The 12,985-nt window shown below is 33.6% G+C and overlaps 1 protein-coding gene across 17 annotated transcripts in view; it reads right to left on the bottom strand.

Annotated features, from left to right (window-relative positions):
* KCNT2 (potassium sodium-activated channel subfamily T member 2) overlaps positions 1-12,985 on the bottom strand; it is a 374,048-nt gene that overhangs the window by 140,488 nt on the left and 220,575 nt on the right. The window lies entirely within an intron of this gene.

Below are 12,985 nucleotides of genomic sequence, written 5' to 3'. Positions count from 1 at the left end.
CGTCCATTACTTTCATACAGAGATGAGGGTGCAGATGCCAGATATCCAATTTTCCACAGAGTTCATATTTTAGAGAAGTGATTAAGATATGGTTTACTTTGGAAAACACTTTCCCCCTACTCTCCCCAAGTAAACAATTATAGCTGGTATTAAAAAATTAAGACAATGTGTAAAGTTCTAGGAAAGTAATTATTTCCAGAGAATAATTTTAGCTACATTAAGAAACAGAAGGTTGAATTTGTAGGTGAGTCAGATGTCTACAGAATGAACACATGGGGCACCTGGTTGGCACAGTCAGTTAAGTGACCTACTCGTGGTTTCAGCTCAGGTCATATCAGACTTGTGAGACCAAGTCCTGCATTGGGCTCCACACTCAGCACAGAGTCTCTTGAGATTCTCTGTCCCTCTCCCTCTTCCCCTACTTTTCTGCTCTCTTTTTCCCTCTCTCAAATAAGTAAATATATATTTTTAAAAATGAGCACATACCCAGCATCATTTACAAAGAAACGAAAGATTACTGGAGAAATGGTGCAGCAAATGCTCAGGAGAGATAAATAATAAACTTACTAATGGTTTTATGAGTTAGCATATGAAAAAGCCCATTGTTTTTTCTTTTTCTTTCATTTCCTTATTTGTTAATTTTTTATTTTACATTTTGTAGAAGAAATTGCTACAGTTACATCTCAGGATTTACTAAAAAAAAAAAAAAAAAAAAAAATCAAGGACCTGATAATAAAGTCTTTGTTTCTCTCTTTTTTATCTCTCTTTTATCTTTATTGTTTTTGCAGTGTCTATTAGCCCATCAACACTAAAGGAGGCAACATTACACATAAATACATATTATGTTTTACACAGTTTTATTATACAGCTGACTTTGAAGGCACAGGTATGAACTTGTATGGATCCACTTATTCAGATTTTTTTCAGTAAATGTAATACGTACTATAAAATATATCTTCTCTTATTGTTTTTAAGAAAAATAACATTTTCTTTCCTCTAGCTTACTGTATTAAAGAATATTGGATCAGATTGGGTGAAAATCATTTCCTTAGATAAAAGATTTGATATGTCATAGGATTCCTCATTAGATTAAAAAAAATCTGTATTATTTTCATAAAAAAGAAATCAAGTTAGTCAATATGGATGACTGACAGAGCAAAAAGAATATGATAGAATATTCAACTAGATAATAATCTTCATTTGCATAAATTACAAATTTGTACAAAATTTAAACCTACTTTGTAAAATAGAATTGAATATATCTTTAGACCTCTCCACTTAAGATCAAATCCATGCCCCTCCTGGGACATTTTAAAAAAACTAATCACTATCCCTAACCTGAATTGAAAAATATTTTTCCTGCTACTTTGCCCTTCATTTCCCAATGTCATATGAAAGCCAAGGTTTACTGATCATACCACTAAAATCTCTATCTCTCCCACTTTCCTCACCTTCTGGAAGCCTAGCTGTAGGCTTCCAATCCTTATCCATAATTGTTAAGGACCAGATATCAGCTTTTATTTAAAAAGAAAATTCTTTGTAAACCCTTTGTAATGTAAACCCTATGTAATACATCTAAGGAGCAACCTTTGCTTTAAAATACTACTATTTCTGCAGCTATGTGAGAATATTTATACTAAGTGGAAAAAATAAATTTCAGCGTGGGGATTGCAACCAAATAATTTCAGGTCAAGTCAGATTTTACTAACAACAGAAATTTCTTTCTTTCTTTCTTTCTTTCTTTCTTTCTTTCTTTCTTTCTTCTTTCTTTCTTTTCTTCCTTTCTTCCTTTCTTCTTTCCTTTCTTTCTTTCCTGCTTCCCCTTTTTTTCAGAATTTTCTAGATTTTGGTATTACAACTAAGGGATTGTAAAGCTTTATTCAAACTATAATTACCTTTCAACTAGACAAATACAGCAGCTTCTTAATTGCTCTTCATGTCATCCAACTCTTCAGCATTCCAAACCTCTTACCTTTCTAAAACCGTGCTGTCCAATTAGAGTTGCCACTATCACATATGGCCATTTAAATTTAAATAAATTAAAATAAAATACAAATAAAAGTTCAGTTCCTCCATCTTACTTGCCATATATTAATAGCAATCAAGTGCTCAATAATATTTGTGGTAACTGCCCACAATATCAGACAATGTAAATATGGAACATTTCCCTTAACACCAATAACTGGACAGTGCTGTTTGATTAGCCAAATAAATTAATGACCTTCCACAAATCCTAAAGCTTACAAGATATATTTCAAATTCCTTAAAATGTCATTCATAGACTGATAGAATTTGAGTAACCTTACTAACATAATACACCACCTTCTCATGACTTTTCTCAGCCACGTTGCTGCTAAAATTGCTCATCTATAACAGAAAAGGAGGTAGAACATATGCGTACACATGCAAGTTGGCAGGTAGATGTACAGGTGGAAATTCATGAAAATTTTGTTTTTATTCCTATGGCACTATTTTCTTTGTGCAGTCAGTGGAAATGATGATTAGGGAAGAGGTTGGAAGTAAAAGGAGAAAATATGGCATGGTTGTTTAAGAGAATGAAATAGTAAATAGAGCAAAGAAACACAGAATGATGTGTGGCAGCTCACCGACCGCAAGAAATCAAGGATTGTGAATTTAAAGGGGGAAGAGTCTGCAGGTTGTCTTTTGCTTATTTTGTTTCTTCAGGCCATATTCAAATGCATGGAAGTAAACACCATTTCTGCCAAGGAGACAGAGAAAATTCACCACCAGTGACTTTTGACAAGTAACTCTAACTAATGGACAGAAGGTCAGTGAACAGAGGAGGAATTAAAGTAATGAATTATAAAATATATGGAAGTCAAACAGGTTAAGAAGAAAAGACAAGATATGCAGGTGTAAATAATAGTAAATATCTGGTAGAATCAATTAATTATAAGCCCAAGTGTAGTCAAAGGATAGTTGGAGTTCTGTACTAGAAGATGTAAACTGACCATGGTCAGAAATAAGGTCATCAGGAACAGAGATTATGGAGGAGTCACATTAACAAGTAATGACATCATTTGCAGAATGTCCCTCTGGAAGTGGGTGCTGATATAGGAGAGTGAACAAGAACATTCAAAATAGGGAAATTACAGGTACACAAGTCTAGGGCATTGAGAGAATCATTTTCATGGCTATCAATGTCATTAACACAGTAATGTAATGTAATGACCCCACAGTATTGGAAAGAGTGAGCGAACTGGAAGACCAAGTGCTTTTCAGCTCAATTTTTTTTAAAGATTTTATTTATTTATTCATAGAGACACGGAAAGAGAGAGGGAGAGAGAGGCAGAGACACAGGTAGAGGGAGAAGCAGGCTCCATGCAGAGAGCCTGACGCGGGACTCGATCCAGGGTCTCCAGGATCACGCCCTGGGCTGCAGGCAGCGCTAAACCACTGCGCCACCAGGGCTGCCCCAGCTCAATTTTTTAATCAGCTACTTGTATTTCCTTTTGGGGATATTTCCAAGCCCCAAACTGCCAATTTTTATCAAATAATTTCCTAATTAAAAACATTAGTAAAATTATATAAAATTTAAGTATATTAAAATGCATAATTGAGAATTGTATCTGTAACAGAAATTGCTATTTTTCCTTATTATCCATTTTCCCCTCCGTACACAGAAACCACATGTCTATGTGGTTCCATATCTATGGAAGCATGTCTAGAGACATGTTTGTAAAGGACAAGAATACTAATGTGTGTTGGCAGCACTCTGCTGATTTTAATCAGGTATGCATAGAGAGATGATCTGAGGTAAGAAGTGATCACTTTGCAAGCAGAGAGAGAAAGAAATAAAGCTCTCTTAAGCAGGGTATTATTTACTGAAATCCGGAAAGCTAAATCAAGTGTCCAAGAAAGAATCTGGACAGTTGAAGAATCAAAAAGTGAACTATATAGCAATAGCAGGAGATGATACTCTTTCAGGGTTTTTTTTAAAAGATTTTATTTATTTATGTATTTATTCATGAGAGACACAGAGAGAGAGAGAGAGGCAGAGACACAGGCAGAGGGAGAGGCAGGCTCCACGCAGGGAGCCTAAGGCAGACGTTCAACCACCGAGCCACCCAGGTGTTCCTCTTTCAGAGTCTTTGCCTTCCTTTAAGACTTCTCCCAGACCAATAAAACCAGACCTGTAGCAAGAATCAGATTAAAGTACTGCCTTCCCATTCAAACTTATTTTTTTTGATGATGCCAAGGTAGCTGCCACTACAATCAAGGAGATATGAACAAGGCAACAAAGTAGTAGTAGTAGTAAATTAAGTAGGTTTAAGAAAGTTCTTAGAGAAGAACTTTGAGCACAATTACTGACACATGGAAAGGAATAAAAGGAATCTGCTCCAATTTGAAATTTTCCTGGGGCCAAAGAGAATAGTGAACAAAGAGACATGCTTATGAATAGACAAAGGAGTAACTCTCTAATAGTAGAATGTCTAATAAGGAATTTATTACACAGTCTTTGCCATGCTGACAGGATTTCATCATTGCTAGGGACCAAAGACTGCTGTGTGTCTCCAGTTCTTCTGTTTTCCAAACACCAATATTTTATTACAATTATCTTGTTTCACTATTTTATATTATATGCAATGGGGGTGGAGGCAGTTAATTAATTTATTGGTGTGTGTGTTGCCAGACCCTTAGGAGCCACATCTAGAACTGACTTTGCAGTATCCAGATGTCCTGGATTTTAAGTTGGGTGCAATAATTGATATAGCTGTGGAATATTTTTCATGATAATGGAAGAGTCTCTCAATATATAAGGAAAATATTGTACATAAATACTTAGGTAGATAAGGATTTGAATTGTGGCTGAAACTACTATCACCCATATTCATTCTCTCCTTCTTCCTTATTTCCTCCCACGCATCCTTAAATTTTAGCTAGGTGCATGGCTGCTCAGGTAGAAACTACATTTTCCAGCTTCCTTGTAGTTAAATATGGTCACATGACTAGGTTTGTCCAGTTTCTGTATTATCTTTTCTGTGGGCAAAATCACTTTCCCTGAACTCTTTCCTTCTTGTTGGTGAGACCACATAATGGCAAAAGCTCCGTTTTGATTATGCTGACAGAGATAACTCCTTAGCAATGATAAAATTGGTTCATTTTTTTCTTTATTGTTTCTAATTTCTCTCCCTAGTTGAAGAAAGCAATAATTTCAAAATTATGTGCATCTCATATCTTCTCATCCTTTTAAAATTTCTGTGTATTTGTATTGATTTAGAACCTTCTTGTTTGTGGCTTGTTGTTGAAGCATAAGCACATGAGATCAAGTGGTGTCACCACTGCACATGTCAAGCCATGGGCAAATATTGATCCCTCTGAGCCTCATTTGCCTTATTTTTAAAATGTGAATAATAATAGTATATGCCTCATAGGATTTTCTGGGAAGAAAAGTTCTCAATGAGCATGAAATGCTGATTAGAATTCTAAACAAGTATTTTATATCCTCACAATAATGCATATTAAGAACAAACTTAAATAAACTATCTTGAAATAATGCCAATAATATATTTTAAAAATTTAAGTAAAAAACAACATAACACAAATTTATTGTTAAGAAATTAAAGCATGATCCTAGTTTTGTAAAAATACTACTTCTGCAGGTACTCTTACATACTCATATGTCTGTATGAATAAGCATGTGTAAATAATAACCACAAAAAACTGTAAGAGCAAGAATCAAACTATTAACAGTAACAACTTCAAGGAGTATGCAAGTTTCCAAAACTTATGACTTTTGAAATAGTAGGATTATCTGAGATTCTTGGTTTTTTTATTGTTATGTTTATTATTTTTAATTTAAAGGCTTTTAAAATCAGCCATTATAACTAAAGATAAAAGTTTGTAGATATATATGAATCAAACCTATTTTCAAGTCCCTTTTACTTTATAGAAAATAAAATTGTTAATTACATTTTAACAAGTCAGAATCTTTTTTTAAAGTCTGCCTCAGTATTTTCCAAGCTCTTGTATGATTTAAAATACTAGAAGCTTCTTCCATGCAGTTGCTAGGTAACAGGTCTTTGGAAAGCAGTAACAACAGTGAAAAGTGCACTAAGCCAACACAGGGTTGTGATTTACAGAAATCAAATATCCTTTGGAAAAGTGCTTTTAAACAGAAATACAAAACAGGATAATTTTTAAAAACTGAGTGTTGTTTTTATTTTGTGTGGAAAAGTTTATTACACAGACTGAACAAATTGTGTTATAAAATCTCTCACATATCCTTTGCTTATCAGACTGTTTATAAGCATGAGTGGGTCGATTGCTAGGAAAATTGCTTATTTTTCCTTAGAGGAAAATGGATAATCTCTAACAATTGAGCTTTATTTTGACCCTGTTGCTTTAATCAATAAAATAACCAACTGGCGAATGTGTGTGTGTGTGTGTGTGTGTGTGTGTGGTGTGTGTGTGTGATGTGTCTGTGCACATGCACCCATGCATGAGCACACAGCAGAGATTTTTGCCAATTCCAGGATAGTTGAGCCATTCAACTGCTAAATGTCTAAGAATAGGTTTAAGTAAACCTTTAAAAGTCATTCAGTTTCACGGGATTTAAATAAAAGAATACTTAATATATAAAATCTAGCTCCATTTGAGATTGGCAATATCCTATAAAAGTTATTGCACCTCAATAATACAGAGTATAAAAAGCTTGCTTGATTTTCTAATTCCTTGAATCCTTGCATTATTTTAATGTTACAATTTTTAAATGTATCATATTAATTAAATGCTCAAAAGAAGAATCAAGTTCCCTGTATTCTAGAGCAAAACATTTTAATTCTATTAACCTCTCTTTCTTTGAAACATGTCAGAAAAACAGCAGTTTTAATATTTTTTGAGAAATTATTGTCCTCATAACTCTGATTTCTTTAGGTTTTAACCAAAATTATTCTTTCCTCACTAGCTCATCAATTTGATATCATTGGAGTTAAGAATACAGTTACTGAACCATCTTAACAGTAATAATAGCAAACAATATTTAAGCTTTTATCCTAAGTGATACATATGTATATGTGTTTTTATACATGTGTGTATATATATATATTATAAAACTTCACAAAAGCTCTATGATGTATATTGTATTAAACTGTTTTCAAGGGCACCTGGGTGACTCAGTGGTTGAGCATTTGCCTTCCGCTCAGGTCATGATCCCAGAATCTTGGGATCAAGTCCTGCATCAGGCTCCCAGCAGGGAGCCTGCTACTCCCTCTGCCTGTGTCTCTGCCTCTCTCTCTCTCTGTGTCTCTCATGAATAAATAACCCACTTTCAAATAAGGAACCAGATGTACAGAGGTAAAATAACTTGCCTAAACCCATTAATTTAAATTCAAACTACTGATAAAGAAGTCTAGAAAAATTTTACAACTTTAACATTGGTTAACCAAAGCATTAAAATAAGTGATATATTCTAGTGGTTTCCCCTCTCCTGAACCCACTTTAAGGATTATTGCTTGCTACCAGATGGACAAATGACTCAAAAAGCCACTAAATTAAACTGATGACTGAAAAAATACAACCACTACATCCCCCAAACACCCATTATTTAATGAGGCAGTTTGGAAGGAATGAAGTCAAACTTGACCTTGAAATCAATTTCATTATTTCACAATCACACACACAAAAATTGCAGCAGGACTAAAATGATTTAAGTCAGTGATTCAAAGGGATTTGGAAAGATCTCTAGATTCATTAGAAGCAAATATACTGTTATACTGTGATAAATGTTACCAAACAAATGAATGCAGGTTCTATAAGGGGATACAGAGACACCTTTCCTGCCCTGGAGCAAATCAAAAAAAGCATCCCCAAGGGAATGATGTTTAAGCTAAGGTTTTAAGGATAATTAAGAATAAATTATTTGAATGGTGAAGAAAGTAAACAGAGGTAAAGAGGTAGGAGAATATTTAAATTTTTATGGAAGTTAACAATAACAAAAAGAGGTCTAAGGATTAAAGAGAGAATATATTACAAGGTTGCTGACAAGAGTATGGGGCAATGAGATTTGGCATAGAGATGAGAAGGAAATTGTATTACAATACTAGGAAAGCGGGAAGTGATAAGTGGAAATGAAGCAACATTTGGAAAATATGGCAGCCAAAAATTTGAGTAAATTATTTCTTTTTTTAAAAAAAGATTTTATTTATTCATGAGAGACACACAGAGAGTGGCAGAGACAGAGGCAGAGGGAGAAGCAGGCTCCCCACGGGAAGCCTGATGTGGGACTCGATCCCAGGACCCCAGATCATGACCTCAGCCAAAGGCGGATGCTCAATCATGAGCCACCCAGGCATCCCAGTAAATTTTCATGTATTGGCTTAAGGGAATTAGAAAAGATAAAGTTTGAAATTGTAACTGCACGAGCAGGAGAGTATTTTGATAAGAAAAAATCCACCCTGTTAAGGGCCTATGAGCTGCCCAAATGAGTTAATTGTGACATGGATCTGACCCACTAAGTAATTTTCTTTTTCCAGCAGTGCTCAGCCAAGGAGCAGAAAAAGAGGATCCATCCATGTAGGATGTTGCTTGTGTGTATGTTTCTTTTCAATCTGGAGCCATAAAAAAACAAAAACAAAGGAAATTAGTATAATAATATGAGTTTGGTTGAAATGACAGCCCATAGAGTTCAGGCTATTTAAAGAAGGCAAAAGAAAAGAAAGAAAGGTTAAAGCCCAGCTAGAATCCACACCGATGATGCTTTAGCGCATTTTAAATTTATTTTCAGCTATTTGTGACGATTTCTTAATTTCCAACCCATTGCAGACAAATATGCATTATATTATGCATGACTGGTATAGAACTCGTGCCATGCATGACTCACCTATGAGTCTTACCTTTGATATGAGTCTACTTGCTTTCCAAAGAAACAACACACTTATGCGCTTGATGTCTCAGTGATGTTAAATTGCTATCAAAGTTGCTAAATGCTTACTCTCAATCACTGTACTTATCTTGTAGCCCAGCAAAAGTCTGCAGACTGAAACTGATCTTTGAACAACACTCAAAATAGCACTGAATTAAAAGCCTTCATGAGGCAAAAGGAGCATGTTTAGGTGGGTTGAATAAGCAAAACAGAAACAAGGAAGATTGAGTTTGGATACTGTGAGGTTTGTAGAGTATAAATAAGACTGGAAATATGTGGGATGATGTCAAAGTCCAGGTATATAATCCATTACGTATTTCTTTCATTCCAAAAATCTGAGGGAATTCTTGTCAATTAAAGTGGAAAGTGGATCTTCTGAATCAAAAATTCTATGAAGGTTAAAATATAGTATCTTAGCACTTGTAAAAAATGCATGATAAAGTAGGAAAATGTTGTAAATGTTGTCCTGTGCTTGACTTAAAAGATCATTAGTTTTGGAGTCACAAGATATAAGTCCAAATCCCATGTCCTTTAGCATATAGTCTTTAGATAACTATGCTTAGTATCATATTAGACAAATACGTATAGTTATATCTCTTATAAAAACATAAACTTCAGATTGAAGTAACACAGTGTAGCAATGCAGTAAACTATAGAGTCTCATACCTAGTAAATATTTTTATTTTATAAAATAAAGAATAAGTGGATATATGAGCTTATATGAGTGCATACTTTTCCCTCACCAATAAGGGAAGACACTACAATTTACCTGATCCTCCCAGGCAAATGACAACCCATAGCCATATTTACAGTTATCAAGTGTAATCTGTGATAGCTGCTTTTGTAATGGCACAAAATAGATAGATAGATGATAGATAGATGAAGATGATAGATGGTTGCTAATGTCAACTAGATGTTCATCTAACAATCTGAACAAAGTAAAAGTAAAGTACAAAAGAAGACTGAAATTTCAGTTTTACCAGAGACACATGTAACTTAAAAGGAATTCCTTAAAGGGAGTTAGATTTAATGGGTAATTGAGCCAAATGTTATATCTAACTGAGTCCTTGCCTACTTGGGTGTTCTTCCTCAATACCATCAACTTTCCACCAAACAGACCCAAACAGATATGAACATAATATTTATATCAACAAATTCTAAGAAATCAAGTAAGTTGGGCATTTCCATAATTCACTATTCACACACTCTTTTTTACTTTAATGGCATAATTCTAGAGATTGTTACAAATTCTACCTTAAAGAAAGTAACTTTTGGAAAAGTAAACAGATTTGAAGTATTAAAAGATGAATCCATGGACAATCTAGAGGCAAAAAGCACAAAAGTACAAAAAAAGAGATAAAACTTGTTAGTTTTTTTTAAAATTAAATCAACAAAATTATCTTAAAAAAAAAAAACTTGTTAGTTAAAAGCACCATAAATGCAATCCAAATACAACTTGCAAACTGAAAAAAAAGCAATTTTTAAAATGTCAAAATGTTCATAATTTTAGAATATGAAAAAAACTATAATTCACTTAAAGAAAAATAGTCATTTCTGTAGAAAATAAGAGCACAGGGATGTATTTTATATATGAATGAACACATAAATAAACAATGGATAAATGAAAATATGCAAATCTGTTAGTAATCAAAAAACTGAAAATTAAAATGAATGTAGTGACAATACTACATATCTCTTAACAGCACACATTTTGGAGACAAAGAATATGAATTAAAACACTGGTTCCACCACTTAGTATGGCATCATCAACATTTTCATTAATAACTTTGTGTCTTCGTTTCCTCATCTGTTGACCCTTGAAAAACACAGAGGTTACGGGCACCAACTGGTTTGCATAGATGGCAAAACCACATATAACATTTGACTGCCTTGAAACTTACCTACCAATAGTCTCCCATTAACTGGAAGCCTTGCCAATAAGCATAAACAGTGGATTAACACATATATTGTAGTTTATAGTATTATATACTATATCCTTACAACAAAGTAAGCTAGAGAAAAGAAAGTGTTATTTAAAAAATTATAAGGAAAATACAAGTATAGTACTATACTGTATTTATTGGGAAAAAATGTTCATATATGTGGACTTATGCAGCTCAAACACATGTTCAAAAGTCAACTATACTAATAAAATCTACCTACACTAGCAAGCCTCCTGGAGCACTAGTGGTTCTCATATCCTGGTATTCACAGAATAGGCTAAGCTGTGTAACCAATAGGAAATTGTAGAAGTAACAGGGTGGGACAGCCAGGGCTGTCACAAAAGGTACCATGGCTCCTGCCTTGCTCTCTTTTAAGTCAATGTTTTCTGGAGGAAGCCAGTGCCACATAAGGACATTCAAGTAGTCCCAAGGAAAAGTCCAGGAGGTAAGGAACTGAGGTCTTCTGCAACAGGCAGCACTACCTTACCAACCACGTGAGTAAAGAGTGAACCACACTGGAAGCAGATCTTCCAGCCCAAGTTAAGTCTACAGGTAACTGTCCCAACTGACATCTTCACTGCAATGTCATAAATATCCTGATCATTACTTCTCTCAAATTCCTGACCCAAGGAAAATGTAAGATAATGTTTACCATTCATACCACAAAGCTTTGGGTTGATACACAAGAATAGGTAACTAATATATGACTTGATAAGGTTTTGATGAAAGTTAATTGAGCTAATCTACAAAAAGTGCTTTAGAACAGTAGACCAGGGCACCTGAGTGGTTCAGTCAGTTAAGTGTCTGACTCTTGATTTGGGCTCAAGTCATGATCTCAGGGGCATAAGATCAGATGAGGAACCTGCTTAAGATTCTTTCCTCTAAAAAAAACCAAAACAAAAAAAAACAAAAAAACTTAGTTCTTGCTCCTAATAAGCACTATATAGTAAATGTTGATAGCCAATATTAGCAGAACTATAATAATATAGTTCTTAATATTCTTTTTCATTTACCCAAGAGGCAAGAGTTAAAGGAATATCACCCACTCTTGCAAATGTAAGTTATACATTTCTGAGGAGCAAATTGGCATTGTGTATTAAAAATCATATAAATACACATACTATTTAACCTAAAAATTACACTAGATAATCATCTTAAGCTTATCACACAAGTTCAAGAAAACCTCTTTTAAGATATTGAGTATTTACTTATTTATTTTTTTAAGTCCTAACAAAACCGAGTCATAGTAAGCTGAAAAACAAAGAATATTGAATACACAATCCAAGGAGAAACTGATTTCATCAAAGTACTAATCTACAATTTCAACATATTACAAATTTCTCTTCATTAATTTCAAATACATAAAACTTCTAAAAATTGTTGGAAATAACTTATTAATTCACCTTGATGATTTTTAAAAATAGCTAGCACTTTTTAAATTTCCCCTATTTTTCATTCTTCATTGGAAGCCCAGTTAACAATCTCAAGGAGGTAGCTACTGACTGATCATCGGATTAAGTCTCTGTGAATATAGGGATACAGAGTAGCTTAAATGAGAACTTGGCACCAATGAAAGTTATTGCTATATTAAGGTATTAAATGGCATTTGTCATGGGTTATAAAATATAACAATAGGCTAATTGCACAGGTTCATAAATGCATGTACATTATCTTTTACCAACATAATAATGATATTTCAGTTCACATAAACAAATTATTATTGTCTATACAAACAAAACCCCTAGTCATAATTAAGTGAATAACATGTTCCCTGCTTAGATATAACCATTCCCGAATGTTTTTATGGCATTAATTACACTTAATAATTTGGAACTTGTGGGAAAAAATGTAAAAATGTAAAATCTGTAAATTTTAAAACAACCTTTATGAGCAAAATCACCTTCTAGCTAGTATTATATTTCTATATAAAATGAAATAAAATTCATTATACATGAATTATATTATAAAGTTGTTACCCTACTTTAAGGAATTCCACATCTTACTTTTCCATTTATATTGCCCTTCATTTTAATGTAATTTCTTATAAGGACTTAGGTTGGATAATACATATACACACCACATATATTATCTTATGTATCTATTCTCACATGGCTAGACATTTTGCTTCTTTCTACATTTATTCTTATAGTAAATAAAA

The sequence above is a fragment of the Vulpes vulpes genome, chromosome 5 (assembly GCF_048418805.1).
Source record: "Vulpes vulpes isolate BD-2025 chromosome 5, VulVul3, whole genome shotgun sequence".
Lineage (NCBI taxonomy): Eukaryota > Metazoa > Chordata > Mammalia > Carnivora > Canidae > Vulpes > Vulpes vulpes.
This window is presented reverse-complemented; position numbering and strand designations above follow the sequence as displayed.